This window comes from Mycetomoellerius zeteki, unplaced genomic scaffold (assembly GCF_001594055.1).
Source record: "Mycetomoellerius zeteki isolate Tzet28-1 unplaced genomic scaffold, Tzet1.0 scaffold25, whole genome shotgun sequence".
Classification (NCBI taxonomy): Eukaryota; Metazoa; Arthropoda; class Insecta; order Hymenoptera; family Formicidae; genus Mycetomoellerius; species Mycetomoellerius zeteki.
This window is the reverse complement of record NW_017257227.1, coordinates 2,003,233-2,020,103: the sequence shown is the minus strand read 5'-3', so window position 1 is coordinate 2,020,103 and position 16,871 is coordinate 2,003,233. Positions and strand designations below refer to the sequence as shown.

Here is a 16,871-nt window from a genome sequence, read left to right as displayed (position 1 = left end):
ATATATATATATATATATATAATGAGATTATATCTTTTGTATCTTTAAATGAGAATATTTTCAAATGTTGAAGATGATAGTTATAAAAATTTGAAGATATTTTTTTTAATATAAGGCAAATAAAGAAAAAATAATAAATTATTTTTATATAAATATTATCCATAAATATGATTCAATTTAATGCTCTATTCTTATTACTAAAAAATGAGTACTTTCAGTAATACGAGAAAAATATGTTCATTTTTAAATACTTGGCCACAATAAAAATAAATTCGAAATTGAAGGAATACGCTTTCACTAGATATTAATTAAAATTTCTCAACAGCGAGTTGTACCTAATAGTAATTTCGGATGTACAATAGGTGTAATAATCTTTAAGCTGTAACGAATCACAGTCGATTATTCATCTCACACTTCGACTGTGATTGATCAATTACTTACGACTTCAGGCTTACTACACCTATTGTAGACCGGGTTAACGGCCGGGACTATACGTTAAATAAACTCCATTTCTAAGGATTGAGTACTTATGCATTATCGTCTTTTTTAAATTGTCACACGCGAAAAGGAATTCTTCAACCGCTAACTAGCACTAATGCATGACATCTAAAATGCGATCGTCAAACAACTAAAATTATATATCACAAAATATCACACGATAGAAAGAGATCTATTTCGAAATCTGAAAGTTACCAACCGATAATTTCGATTACTCTATCCTCTATTTCATATCGATATAATTGCAGTAAAATCAGTATTATCAATATGGAAAAAGTTTCTCGTTGGTTATTGAGTTTCATTGTTAGAAATATACGAAAATATCATCATTTCCTATCGTTCTGCTGTCCAAATCTGTACACATTGTGAAATTATCAGTTCAATTTCTATTCTGCCGAGTTTTATCGAAATGTCTCTACTCACCGGAGAAGAAAAATATTACGTCGTGTCCAGACACCTGCAATCGGCGCACTCCCTCACACGACCGGCCGAAGTGTTATCTACGTAGTTCAGTGCTCCTTCGGGAAACTGTCCTTGTCACTCGCACAATCGCGGCGCACAATTGGAACACGAAAAAGAAAGAGAGAAGGACAGAAAGGGAGAAAATCGTGCAAAGGACAGAGGCGAACAGCTTGGATTCTAACTAACCGATCAGCGTTTGCTCAACGCGTAGGTGTCGAGCGACGGTTAACCTTGAAAAGGGAATCTGGTGGCGACGACCCTAGCTGTTTTGGGTGGCGTGTACAGTACGGCGGGAGAACACGGCGCGACACACCGGGGACGCCTCCCCGTGACTACCACGAGAAACAGAGAAATCGATAGAATGGCTCTGGCACATGCGTGTATCGTGGTCCTTCTTCATCCCCTCCTATCTAGGGGAGAAACCAGCGAGAAGGATGACGACGAGACGAAGGAGGCGAGGGTGTAGGCCGCGCGAGGGGTGCGAGCAGGAAACGGAAGAAGAGGAAGACGCAGGCGGCAGGGTTGTAGACGTCGCCGGGACAAAGTAATGGGAATTTCTTTCTCGCGCGTTTGCCGACTCCGTGTGTACCTCTTCTTCTTCGGTATACGCCGGCGAGCTTTTTTCCGGGGACCGCGTCTCGCCCTCTCTCGTTTCTCTATTCGACCCTTTACGAGGATCGCGGAGCGTACATACATCCCTCTCGAAGGTGTATTACAATCGTTCGCGCAAAGGGCGCATCGTTTTAGAGATATTTTTAGAGATCTCGCGAAAGCGGGGCTCAGAATCGCATACACGTATTTCAGAAAACTCTTGAATATCAGGGGTTTCTGCATTCAATAATATTAATTAGATATAACATTGCAATCAGTGTTCTCACTGTAGCACAAAGCTTGCCCTTGTGCCAATAAATTGGCGCCATAGAAAAAGTTATTTTTTTTATACTAAAAACGCTCTTGATATGTTAAAAAAAATATTTTTTAAATATATTATATAACTTTATATATGTATATATTTCGCCTTATATAATGTATACATAAAGTTTCTACATTATTTAAACTTAAAGTCTATGTATCTTCTTTACTTTAATGTAATATATATGAGTCAAATAAATCTACATTTACAATGTACTACCCCTTTATAAACTATGGCTTTGCTTTTAGTATAGATAAAGAATGGAGATTGAGTTTTTCTATCAGGCTTCGAGCTCACTAGAGGTGAGACTCGAGATGGCGGAATTTGTTTCAGGTCGTTCTACTTCACTCGAGGGTTAGTGCGACGAAATATTGCGTCTCCGGTGACGCACGATGCTGGAGAAACGGTAAGGAACCAACGGAGCGGCGAAAAGGCAAACTAAAGTAGAACAAACTATGCGTAAGACAATCACGGATAAACGTGGCTGGATAAAGTCCAAGGAATTTATCGTTTGGAAAGGGTGACCGGCGGACTGCCCATTCCGGTAAATTTCCGCTGTCGTAAATTTTAACGTATACTTCGGCACATTTTCATAGCAGAGAAAAATCCAGAGATTCATTCCGCGGCGTTTCTTACAAATATGTTTGCCGAGTAAAGATAAATTTTCTCAAGTACAAAATAGCTCGCGGTTAAGCTTGACCGCTGGAATAGGCTTGGAACTTATTGGCAAGACCGCGATAAAATATTGCTAACGTAGTTCGAAACATGTTGGAAATTATGTAAATGTTTATGGCTCTCTAAATAAGCCTGCGAATAGAAATAGGAAGGAACTTGTTACACAAGTAACTGAAAAACAGTTAAGAGTGTGAAATCTTTAAATTAAAATTATATACATATATTTTAATATATATATTAAAATTATATATTTCAATATATAATGTATTAATTTATTTATTTCTATAATATGATTGATTTTTAAATAATACTTTATTATGCCCCCCGATCGATGTTAAATAAGAGTAGTTATAAAATATTTAATGTTACGCTACAGCGAAAGTTCTTCTATTAACAGAAGTTGTTCGCAAACTTGTACAATGAGTACCGCGTGAAAGGCATTGATTGCGCTGGCTTAAAGATAGTTTCAACAATGCTGCTTTGACCATAGTAGCTTGGATAAATTCGATCGATCTACTCAAACTGCGTAATCGCGATAAAAATAGAATTCACATCGATAAATCACAATAGGTGGAACGTAAATATAGTGGATGAAGCTCCATAGCGATCAAACAGATTCAGATTGCTTCGGAAGCAATTGTAAAATGCATCGAGCTGCGGGCGTCACGATGAAAAGGCAAACGGAGGAGAAGCGCGTCGTTCTGTAGTAAAAGTCGACAGATAGAAAAGAGAAATCGGAGGAACGCTGGAACGCGGCCAGGTTGCATTTTCAAATGGGTACCAAGCTCGCTCTTGCAAGCTGATGCCAGAAGGAATTAAATAGCATTCTTTAAACTATGAATGATAATCGTAGCAGATTTTGCCTAATGGAACGGTTTACTCCAGTTTGGCAAGTAACTTAGCGATAGTGGTATTGTCCAATTGTCGAAAATAATTCACAAACATTTATAATTCAAGACATTTCTTACAAATACATAATTCAACATCAGTACAATTCATATATGTGCAATTTGATGTTACCCCTGCACGTTTAGATGTCTATCGAATCCGAACCAAGGAACCCTAGACTTCTCAGGAGAGAACGCCGCAGGGGAAAAATGTGCGAAAGTTCGAAGAGAGATTTCGACGTGAGATGCAGGTTTCACGGTGTCATGGCAACACCCGTCGAGAACGTCTTTGACTCCCTGTTACACTACCAACGCGCTGGCTAGGAAAGAAAAAGAGAGAATGTACCGCGATGATGAAGAAGCGCGGTCGGCGGCTTCAAAAGGAGAATCGGCCACTCGGTCGAGCTCCTATCCTGCAGTGCTTGCGCCTCTTACTTGCCATCTTATCGGGAGGGTGGTAGCATGTGTTGAGCATATTGGGAAAGCGATAAGAAAGGCGGTCGAGAATAGCACCGTTTCAATATCCGCCATCATTTCGCGATATTTTATAAAAAGATGTTGAGACATTTATTAACTACATATCACGCAATTTTTTATTGCGTCGAATGTAAATTTGTTTAAAAATATCAATTATAGCGCGATTGACTTTTTAAATTTAAAACTTAATTATAATTATTATACACAAAGTTCGTCGAACGATTTCGACTCGATTTGGAGTCTTCTTCAATTCCCGTCTTTGTCTTATCACGAACCACATTATCTTATTTTATATTGACCAATGATTCTCACTTAAAATGATCTACGTAACTTTATTTAAGAAAAATTTTTGTGAATACATATTTTCTATTTATTGTTAATAGATTCCTCATCCACTTATGAACTCTATACTCGATACATTTTCAGCCAAACGGTTGCACACCACTTTAAATCATCCAATCTACTAGTGGTTGTCTATAGTGCACGAGGGACGTACCATCGTTTTTAAACAGTAAATTCGCTGAAGAAGACTTCAAATCGAGTTAAAATGTTCGACGAATTTTTTGTACAATAATTGAGTATGAAAATGATTTAAAAGGACAATCGCGCTCTAATTTCTGCATTTTATTCTCATTTTAGTCTAAATTTCTAATTGTTAACTTTTGAAAGTCTGAGAGATTAAAAATACTTTTCCCTTTTTCTATTGTTTTAATTTATATTTAAAGAAAAATAGAAAAATTCTGCTCTCGTTTTATTTATAGTTAACACATTGAGTCCGTTCCTATCGAACAGATCTGTAACAGTAAATTTTACTTTGGTGGGAACTAAGTATAACAAGATAACTCTAAAATTATTGTAGAAAGTTTAGGTTTCAAGTAATAAACGTAGTCATTTTCTCTTTTAATCCCGCAAATTTTCTCGTTATATCCTCTGAATAAAGTTGAAAAGCCAGCATTGTTATCTAGGAAAACATCATATATGTGAACATAGAAGAGACGTATTTCTCATGCATGGAAAAAGTGGATTTTACATTACATAACAGCAGAAATAATTTCAAACGATAAAAAAAAAGACTTTAGAATGATCCGATGATAACAATTTGTTTAAGCGGAATCCCCGAGACTATATTTTTACTTTATGACGAAAAGATATGTTCTTTTGCAAGTATTCCAATTTTGTTTATCAAGCCAGTGGAGTGATTTAATATCAAACAGTTTTCCTATCGGTTTCGTATTGTGTTTTTGTTTTCCGGAGAGCGTGAGGCTATCCAATGAAACAATATTTGTTACAATATCCGCGCAAATGTATCACGCTTTTATCAAGCCATTCTTTTTCCCAGCGAATCCATCGATTGAAAGCTATACCGTCACACGCAATGTGTCATATTTCGTCCTCATGCACTCGGGCGAATTTAGGATGCGCGAGGGACGGACGACCGATTTGAGTCTGACAAATCTGAATTGTAAATCTGGACGCAATTAAAAGTGTATCACCCGGCAACGGCGACGCGGCCGCTCTTGCCGCGCAGATAGCTGGGGTTTGAATCCGCAATTAAGGCGAAACATTATATAACGATTGCCGTAGAAGGGTCGAGGGTCGCGTGTATCGAGTTCTCGCGCTATACAAGTTTTTCCTTTATCGCGGAATTAGCGTCCGTCCGGAAATCGCGGCACGGCCGATAGTTATTAATCGACACAGTGTCGTATAACATCTCGCGCATACAAATTATGTCTCGTCCGGAATTACATATTGCAAATTTACGTAGCCGTCAAAATTAATTATTTGCTCTCGTGTTGAGAGAAACAGTCAATTAGTTGTGTTATCGTTAAATCGATTTTATCGCGTGATGTTATGAAAATGCGATTTTAAACATAAATTCCGATAACTAAAGCTTGTTTTGTAAAGTTGTCGCATTGTATTAATGAATGATGAAGTTTCCTTGTTTGTTTCCTTGTTTTGATAAATCTATCATATTTTCTTTTATTTTTATATCGCACGTTAAACTATTTTTATATCTTGTCGCTTGATTGCATTTCGCAAAGTGCGTTCCTCGATACGCTTCGAAAATGGAAGTATGTCCTCAACAGGTACCTAAATTTAAGCCGCTGTAAATGTGGATCGTATGAAGTGGCTTATCGAAGTGGCAAATTTCATTAAAGTGGAAAATTGCAAGTAAGCGAACGTCGATATAGGTCGTCCGTTGCGCTAATCGCTGATAGCAAGCAATTAGGGCATGTGATAAAGTATAGTAGTTTAGTTTTGTAACATTGTTATCAGTATTTTTTGTAGCAAAATTTTCCCGGAAAGATCTATTACATTTTATTTTTTTCGTTTTTAATATCATGACGGAATTTCTCTTTTCAAGGAACGGGAAGTTAATTTATCGATTACACGGGTAACAGGTTTAATCGAGCTTCACGTTTACCTTCAATACACGCTCGAGGCGTGTAAACATTCTATCACCTCGCAAAGTTGTAAGTCATAGTATGGTGTTGCACGTGCAACGTGTAACAGATGATAATGAAACACAATGGTTGCGCAAGTTTTTTTATTAATTGCTTCAATTGCGTCACGACCTGCAATTGTTGCGATGTAATTTTATTAAGTAATTTTATTAAATAGTTTGAAAAATCACAAAATTAATACTACGTGTATTTATACTTTATAAAATTCCTAAATACTGTCATTTGTTTAAATTTTCAAGTTTTCTTAATCTGTAATAATCGCGAATTTTTTTTGTGTTGTTAAATGATTTTGTTATTATCAAAGAAATCTTTGTTAGGAGTAAAAAAGAAACATACGCAAAGTAACCATTTGTTATTCTTTCTCGTAAGCATTGTACGACAAGGGACATAGTGTACATATCGAATGGCGTGTGCTGGAGAGTGATGATCGGTAGACGATGTTCTAGACAGTTTTATAGCGACGCCGGAAAATAATCCATGATCTGGGATCGTCTTCTCTAGACTATTTGTTATTCCAGCCTTGTCGCGGAGAGACAGAGCTACGAAAAAAGAAACGCGAGACTTGCTCCTGTAGCATGATTTTAGATTATAGAAATGGCTCGTTAAGTCGTCAACTTCAACATCCGGATGGTACTTTTTTCTATACAGCTTTATCTCAAGATTCTCAATGGTTTCTGGTTAGTTTAGGTGGTGATGGTGGATTTAAATCAACTTATTTCATTTTAATAATGCGTAAAAAATTTCGCTTTCGTAAGTGTTACAAATATAAGTATATTTGTGAAAGAGATAACACAAACTAAAGTTATAAATGTATTACTCTCATAGAATAATTTTATCGTAATTGATTTTACTTTTTTGTGTTATTAAGAAAATTCTCAGTAAAATAGAAAATCGCGCGTTTTCTAAAAAAAAGTACTTTCCTAATCGCTATCATATATTATTTACCAGAGAAATTCCAAATAAAAATTCTGAAAGAAAACTTTAAAAGGCTTTATTTGAAAAAAAAGAGATATTACGTGTAGTACAATTCCTATATGTAAGCATTATTCGTTTCTTAAAGAAGGAATTAAAAAAGATTACTGGTTTGCACCTGATTAAAGAAAGAATGAAAAGAATGGCAAAAAATATGGAGAAATAAGCATTGACTTTGTTAAGCTTTTCATAAGACTAAAGTCACAGCTGTATGTATTAACGAAGCTATACGCTTTAACACGTGAGGCCGACGGCTACGTAATTTTTAAAATCAGCTTTACTCGTCCTTTCCTCTCAGTCTTGAATTCACGAATACCGAGTGCTTGTAACACGTATGTAAATACTTTATGTATGCACATATACGATTCCGAATACGTATATGTATGTGTGTTTTGTGCAATTTATCATTGTCAAAATGCGCATTTCTTATCGTTTATTCGCATAATACAATAATAAAGTATGACTATTTAGATATAACAGAATTTCGTAATAAATCAATTTCGAAACGATATTTAATTCATTATTCCTATTAAACCCCCCCCCTTTATGAATTTAATTAAAATATATATACTACATGAGGATTAATGTTCATAATATAGGTACTTATCCAAATAAATTAATATCAAGTTATTTCATCATGTTAGTCTATTGAAAAAAAGTTAATATATTCTTATTTAAATATTAGAAGAACCTCGAGAAGAACCCAATTATAGAAACATATAATACTTTCACGATGTAACATATCATTACAAATGATGGAATTATTTTTAAATGATGTTTATTAAAACTACTTATTTAATATATCATTGACTTAATACATCACGTCCAAATAAAGCTGTAAAATATTTTGACCGTATTATAATTCAAAATTAAGATGAAAATTATATCATTTGATTCCACAAATATAAAATGTATTTTATTTCTTATAACACTATTTCTTCTTGAGTTTTAAATCCTGTAGGTATTAATAATTCCGCAGCACAAACGCTAAGAGTCTGTGTGAAAAATCTCGTTCGTCTCGTTCTTCAATTTGTATTCGTTTTAATGTCGACATGTTTCCGTCTTGAAAGTTCACAGCTGCGACTGCAACGTTCGAGAAGGGAGAAGTCTTCGTAGGGCAACGTCGGATTAAAGGATTAAAGGACACGTGCGCTCTGACATCCTCGCTTTGCGCTACTTTCTCATCATTTTGCGATACGACGTAACGTTTCACAAATAGGTGCTTCTTTTTTATCATACGATCGTTCCCTCATCGCATCCCTTTTTTCTTCATATTTCTCATTCACACCCTCGTTTTTCCTCTCCTTTTGCTCACTCTCTCTTCTATCTTCTTACGCTTTCTTTCTGTGTCTTGCTCATATTTTTTCCCCTTTTCAGGACGTAATCCACGAAGCTTCATTTATTCTTCTTTGAAGCTGTTTTCTTCGAATCGTTCTTCTGCAGTTCGCATGAGCATTAAATGTCATCCGTGTGAAATGGGATCGCTGCATCCTTTTCGAGGAACTCGCGTACGCTGCAATATCACATGACTTTACCGCGCGCGGTCTGTTTGACAAAAAAATTGAGAATTCGAGATGAAAGAAAATCAGAGAAAATTGAGCCGCTAGTAAAAAATATGTGTCGTTTAAACCTCTCTATCAATTGGATATTTTATAAGAATTTTATACGCAACATGATGAGAATCTATTTTTTCATTAAAATTTAGAGATCAATTCTTTTTCTAAATACACTTTATATTTATATAATTAGTATGTAGATATTAATTATATTAAATGTTCTTTGATTTATTTATAAAATTACAAATAAGATTGTATAACTTAAATCCTAATGTAATTTTATTATAAAGAAATTTGTTTACTTAAATTGTAACATGAATTCATATTTTCACCTTCGCTTAGATAAGTCATGGATAGCGATGCGGTTACTTTTAATCTAATGAATGCAAATAAGAGCTGATATTGTATGCGTAGTCTTAGTATTATACCACGGAAATTTGAGTCACTAATATACATAACAAAGTCCTCTTTTTCTACGAACCTCGACCCGCCCCTTGGGAGAGGGTGCTCGCCGCCAAAGTGGTATGCCAAATCGAATGTGACGTTATAATGGAAGCGGCATTAGTAGTTTTACCCGGCAGCTTCGAAACGAGAATTACGACGAAGAGTGTCGTCGTTTTCTCGAAATCATGTGGATACTATCCTCTCACTCTCCTTTTTGTATATGTTGTTTCCTTCATATCTAGAAAAAGGTTTCTTCAATTCAAAGAAATTTCTTTGATTTGAACGTCATTTCTTTGATTTAAACATTACTTTTTGAAATCAAAGAAATTTTTTTCTTTAACCGTATAGCAAAGAAACATTTCCTTGAATTGAAGAAACCCTTCTCTGTGTGAATGGAAAAATACAATCGTATACTGCACGTAAGTGGAAAAATACGAATGTGTGCGCATATGACTCAATAACGATAACAATATTATACTAGGCGGAGGATAAGTGACATGTAATAAACGATTACACAGGCCTGCATGGTTTTGTTGATTGGGATTTAACAATGTTTTCTTACATAATTTTTTGCGCTGAATCCGAATCCGGCTGCGAATTGCTCTATCACGTCAAGATTTCGAGATATCCTAACTTAAAACTGCCAAAAAGCCGTTTTCAATCATATTTTAAATTAAATTAAAAATTAAGAAAATTTTTAGAAAAGTTTTTGATATTTGTGACTATAATTTATATGGTAAATTGCATAATAAATGATAGACATTAGAGTCGTTTTCGGGAACAACTATATATTCCTTTTGATATATAAAACATAAATATAATAATAATTATTATTATTAACATAGCAGTAATAACTGTAAAAATAAAGCTTCTAACCATAATTATTTTACTACGCAATTATAGGTCTTTTTAATTCTTAACGACAATTGTCGGGACTATAATCACAAATACCAAAAACGAAAGGCAGGTGATCATCAAAGCGTTTCACCTTGGTACGACGAAACTTTTTAAATAAGACAAACGTTTCTCACTACCGCCAGTGGAGCATGTGATTGTCAGTATATTCAACGCTACAGGAGCTGTTAAAAAAAATGGAAAGGTCAAAACGAGTAACGATTTTGCTGTTACAAAGCATTGGCGCGCGCTGACGAGCCCTCGACATTTCTTTGGACCCCTCGCATGTAATTGGTCGCCACGGGGGGTAAAGTCATTCTTCGTTATCGTTTCGTACGTTTCGGTAGTTGCATGCACGAATCGAAGCAACCGCCGGCAATCCGCAATCACGTTTCGGATCTGCTTCTCGAGATCGAAGGACCGTACGAACATCCGTCCCTCGTGACGTCACGAGCGACGCGAATCGCTCTCGATGGTACGATCGGAGGGTAATCTGGTGTGCGTGCCTGCGAGCAATCGCGAATCAAAGAAAGTAATCGGATTAACTCGGAGAGCGGAATAGTGCAAGCGATTTAATCCACGAACTTGGGATGGAATTTGTGTTGCTCTCACCACTCGATTGTCGGCGTAAATTCGGTTCTTCGCGATCAACCATGTGCTCATTCAAGATACGAACACGTATTGATAATAGAATGAAAAAAAAACGATTTCTCCTAAAAATGGACGAAACAAATAAATAATAAAATTTTGTTTTCTCATTTAAAATCTTAACGCACTTTGCTTCAACAGAAATTTAATTTCAGACGCGATAGTATTGCGTTAAATTGAAAAATATAGCAGGAGGTACATCCGTACATCAGCGATCCTGGAGCACTGCCACGTAAAAATAAAAAATGCGTCACAGAATTCAATACAGTGCACTCGTTTCAGCAACAGGTAAAAAACGCGATTATAAAAGATCCTTCGTCGCGGACGAGTATAATCCGCTTTGCCGCGGGTTCAAAGATTTCGCCTGAAAATCTCATGGAGATTTGACGGTTGTCGCAGTTATGAACCTAATACTGTGAATACCCCAAGTATCATGTCTGTATCGCACGATGATGTACCGCGTCTCCGATGGCATCGTGACCTCTACGTTATTTCGATCTTCAGCGTCTCCGTCGATACCTCTTTCCGTTTGGAGTACGACGTCAGTGTCAGTCGTGAGAATGACAGCGGCAGTCACCGGCAGGAAGAAAAAAAGCTTAGCCTCGACGTATCGCGAGCCTCCATTGTCGAGAGGCATTGGTTCCCGGCGTTTCCCCAGTACGGTGGGCCCCTCTTTCCATTGACAACTCGAACAGAAGCGAAGTGTCGACGTTGGACCGGGGTGCGCCGCGCCGATTCGAATCTCGTACTCGAACGCGGACTCCATTCACGCCGGCATAATGGCCGCGGTAGAACGCAGAAGGGGACACGGAGAGGGAGAAATAGATAGAACCTTGGTGCGCGCGTGTTCGTCATGACAAGCGGATTCGCATGTGAGCGCCTATATCCTGTGGGACAGAACGTTTTGCTCTCCACGAGCTCTATGAGAGCCGGGCTCTCTAGCACCAGCTTCAGGGCGAGGGGCGTCGACGACGCCCGTCGCGTTGACGCGTAAGCGGAAATACACGTCGATATTCCTCCTCTATCCCCCTCTTCTGTGTCATCCCCTTCCGCTCAACTCTCCATTAGCGGCCACAATAGCGTGCCGCCGAATATTATATGCGCGGAACACGCCTCGTCCGTTTTCGAGATTATACTCTATACTCGGCTGTCGAGCCGATGGCGGCAGCGTTTGTTTTGCATACTGGACCATTGTTCATATGTCATGGACGATCCTCTCTCGTGTCGCCTAACACGCGTAATTTTCACGTGTGCATGCGAAATTTAGTCGATTGCGTCGTCGGGTTGTTCCGTGAACGCCTCATGCCTCATTACGAAATTAACCCTCCGTCTGTAATCTCAATTTCTTTGGCACCAGCGAAATTTTATTTTCAAATTTCTTCGAAATAAAGAAGGACGGAGTTCAATTCTCTTTCCTAAAATATGTTGTTAAAAAACTATTTGACAATGTAATAGAGTTAAAAAATAACTCTGATTTTCAATATTTTTCTTGAAAGTCTAGAATAAAAAAAAACTTGAACGGTGGGAGTAAAAATATGATTGCAGATGGAGAGTTAAAAATGGACGTGGCGTATCTGTCTTTGCTCGCTTCTCTCTGTCATCATTTACTATCTTTATAGAAGTAATCATCGCATGATTTTTATTTTTTGAAGAAAATAGTTTTGTCATCATGCATAAATTATATTCTTGTGTTCACTGCGCATGCTGTTTTGACACTTGAAAGTCATAGACGGATAATGTATTATCCGGCAAGTGTGAGGATTAAAACCAGTTTCCCGTTTCATTAATCACCGATACGAAATTCGCACTGCATGCCGGTTCTCCGAAGAAGAATCAAGTCTCTCTCATATCTACGAAGGGAGAGTCACTCCCGGTCATGGTAGGTTACACAAACGATACAAAGTGGGACGTTTGAAAAGATAATGGCGCGGACCTATGCGTGAATGTAAGTGAAGTCGCTGGAAAGCGTGTCCAGTATTGTTCGGTATATTACGCATTCCCTGTCTCGTCTTTGAAAAAAAATCTCAACGCTCATAAGGCAGGTACATGTCGTCGTTGCGTCAACATTTCTCTTCCGTGATGCAAGTTTTGTATTTACATCGTAATAAGTAAGGAAAAACAGAGAGGATGATGCGCCACCAGAAAAATGAATAGAAGACACGGATAAAAAATTAATCCCGAAATTGTACAACGTTAGCTGCTAATCTCAAACAAATGTTAATGCATCTATAGTTATGTGGAGGTATTGACTGTTTACCATTATTCCCACATTCATTACAACAAGCGTGCTAAGAACAAAAAGTATTCTGATTGTGAGCTATACAAAATTAGCTTTAAAATGCTGACTGTCAATACAGTCTTTTGCTAATAGCGATCGTTGTTATACAAAACATTTGCATTTACTTTCCTGACGTGCACACTTCATGGATTCACAAGATTTCCGAAACAAAGCTATGCCAGAATGGATGACGCTCAGAGGTATACGGAAGCGGAAGAAAGGCGAAAGAAGATTTCTTTGTTAGGGTTAATTTGCACGAAGAAGGCGACAGCGAGGTCGAGGAGCGATTCACCACCACTTTCTTCTGCTGTTTTGTTTTCTTTCTTTTCAATCAAAACCTGTCATCGATTGACGAAACGTAGCGTCGTCAATTGCTTATTCTTACGCTGAAGTGGACCAATACCGATTCTACCTCTCGGGTAATAAAAGTATCTCATCGTGAGTGTTATATAATTGATAATTGAGTATCCATCCTGCTTTAGCGACATTAATAATTTGTCGAGCATACTCGTTGCTCCTTGAATTTGCTCGATATTTCAATTGCTTCGTCACTAAAGAATGATGAAGAAAAACGAATTTATTATAACATTTTATTACTTTTGCCACATGTTTAAAATTCTGTTACGATCTAAAATTATTTAGTGTTTTACTAATATTATCCAATAGCAAAATAAATATTCTGATTCTTTCCTTTACGTTGATTATTAGTCAATTAATTAACATCAAAAATTAAAATGTAAAATTTTTTTAAATATAATAAGTATAAATGTTTCAGCTTTGTTTTTCAGTTAGTTTAAAATAGAATTTAGTTTAATAAAAATTTAATTTGAGGTTTAATTACTAAAGCGATCGACGTAAAAAAATTAATTAAGCTACAGGAAACCAGACCCTCCCGGTCTCATTCAGATATCCGACAAATACTTCTTCAGTTAGTATTCCATTACCATTTATTGACCCATGTATTCCATATTAGTCTTTAAATCGAACACGTTTACAATTAGAATTCCCACGAGCGTAACTCATCCTGCTGATCGATGTCGCCGACAACCAAAACGAAATTCGGTAGCGTAATTTCGAAGAATGGCTGCGTGCCATGGTATTTGCGCTGGTCGACTGTGAAATTTCAATTACACGTGTACCCGGTCTGATTCGATTATCGAGACTGGCTTGATTACCGATTCGATTGTTACGTCGAATGCGCCGAGGAATTCGTTTCTATTTGCACTAGCATGCGGTACGGAATCTATTATGCAAAACGATTCTCCATGTCTGCTAGGCCTCTTCCGTTAGACCGATCCGTTCTGGGAAAATCCTATATGAGACATTTTCTCGGTCTTTCATTTCTACCTTATCTCCCTTTAGCCATCTCTGTTGCTCGCAATTTCCATTATGGCAAGCGCAGAAACTTCGTTAACGGTTAAAGGAATAAATTTACAGGGTTGCAAATAATTATCATTACTTTTTGCCGTAGAGGATCATTAAGATCTTTTTGCGATAATTAGGTATCACCAGGAAAACGCTTAAGCATTACTGATATCGCACATCACAGCTCTAATGATGAAGCGCAATTTCTATTTATGTGTTGGATTTTTGCTTAATCTTTGTCTAATGGAGCTGCTTAACAATAATTGGTTATTGATAATAATCTTAATCATTAGTAACTATCATCTTACAAATTAATTTATATTAATCCTATACGAAAAAAAAAATTTATTTTTATCATTTATATTTTATGAAAATCTATCTTTTAAGCTTATTCACTCTGTGAGATATTTTCTATAAATATTTGTATTTATGTAACTATCATATATTTCTAAATTTGTTTTATAATTTCATATATATTGTATATATTTCAGGATCAAATATTGAATATAATCTCTTTTAGCAGATTTTAAAGCAATGGATCTATAAATGTTAGATTTATTTGTATAATATATATATCGTATATTTTCATAGGTTTATTACTTTAAATTAAAGTACAATTTGTCACTCACCAATACGATGCGCAGCAACGGAGTTGTAGCATAAACTACGTTGAACTGAAAAAACACAAATATTCATAATTCAAACTACAGCAATGAAAACAATTAATATTTCAAGAAATAATTACAGCGCAAGTAAAATAATTATGAATGATTAATATTATAAGGTATATGAATAAAACGATAAATAAATTACTCACTCTATAGTTGCTCCGCTGTCGTCCGATACCTCCCTGGGGATGATTCTCCTCTTATTTCTTCATTTCTCTTTACTGCTTTGTAGCACAAACTCACGATAACCTGCGATTATTGAAGATGACAATTAATTTATCACGTAGATTAATAATTGCTAATGCATTTGCGAGGAGTGACCGTATTTGCGTACCGAAACTCGACAGTCAATGATGCTACGACATACCGTTTACATTGCCGGCTGGCTCGAGTCTCACTATGTGAACGTAAACAAGGTAATCGCGTGTATACCTAATATGCCGTACGACAAAAAAAACAAACACCGTGTCACAATATACTGGCCAATTTGTTGCCGTTATAAAATATTCATCTCACTATAAATCAAAATAAATATGTCAAATATCTTGTTTTTTTACTTCAAAACGATCGTTAATAAACGGTTGGTGTATCACGTGCTCAGTTTGGATTATTTGACTCATACTTCGAATATTACATTGAAAAAAAAACTAAATTTTAATAAATATTTGTTTGAATATTTCTAAGTAAATGTAAACATATATTTGATATAATTAAAAACCATTAATTTAATTCAACTATCATTTTTTACATAAATATTTACTTACTGTAAGTAAATGTTTACTTAGTACTATTCAAAGAAACATGTATTAAGATTTAATTATTTTTCAGTGTATCTCGCTTCTTATAATCTGAAAATGGATAGATAAAATCGGCGAGAGAGGAGATATTAAGAGCACGGTGCGCATGTGATTTAATGTATATTTAAGTATAACTCAGCATCACTCAGAAATGCATTTACCACCTATAAATATCGCAATGAGACAGCTTATAATTTTCATTTCCCTATCATAACGATCTACTTTAAACGGATCAGTCGCGTGAAGTATTTGATCCGATAACTAGCTGTTACATTGCTATTTGGAATTGTTAATACCACTGGATTAATTAGTCACGCAAACTGATTACAAAATGGATTATAGATTTATATTATAGATTTTATAAAAAGTTGTCATGCAAGCTAGTCGGTAAAACAATGATAAATTTTTTATGTCTAGGTTAATTTTCATCACTTTTACAAGTGTACAAAAAGTATTAAGTAATTCTCATATATACTTTAGAAAGTATTTGTAAAATTGCGTATTTAAAGAAAAGAAATGCGTAGTACACGCGCGAATGACCCAATCGTGTGTATTAAGTAATGATTTATTAAAATTTTAAAGTGATTATAAAATTTATACTAATTAATAAACCTGATTATAAAAAATAATAATTTATTAATTCTACGTTAATTGTTAAATCGTTGTTATCGATATTGACCAGTTTTAATAATTGATTTATATAATCTTTTTAATTATAAATTACCTCTAGAGTTAATAAAATTAACGATTGCAAAACAATTCATATTTATTACACGGTATATTCAACGCGATCATTGATCAATGTTGGACATCTATTGAGGATCGTGAAAATTTTAAGTCTACTTTACCGTCGACCGATGGTTTCTTCCGAT

General features: G+C 35.8%; 1 protein-coding gene across 1 annotated transcript in view; it reads right to left on the bottom strand.

The window, feature by feature from the left end:
• The window catches only part of fz2 (frizzled 2), an 88,498-nt gene extending 87,271 nt beyond the window's left edge, over positions 1 to 1,227 (bottom strand). The window contains exon 1 of the mRNA XM_018449819.1: positions 922 to 1,227. The gene's annotated coding sequence lies outside the window, so the exon portion shown is untranslated. The remainder of the gene's footprint in view (positions 1 to 921) is intronic.
• Between the last annotated feature and the right edge of the window lie 15,644 nt (positions 1,228 to 16,871).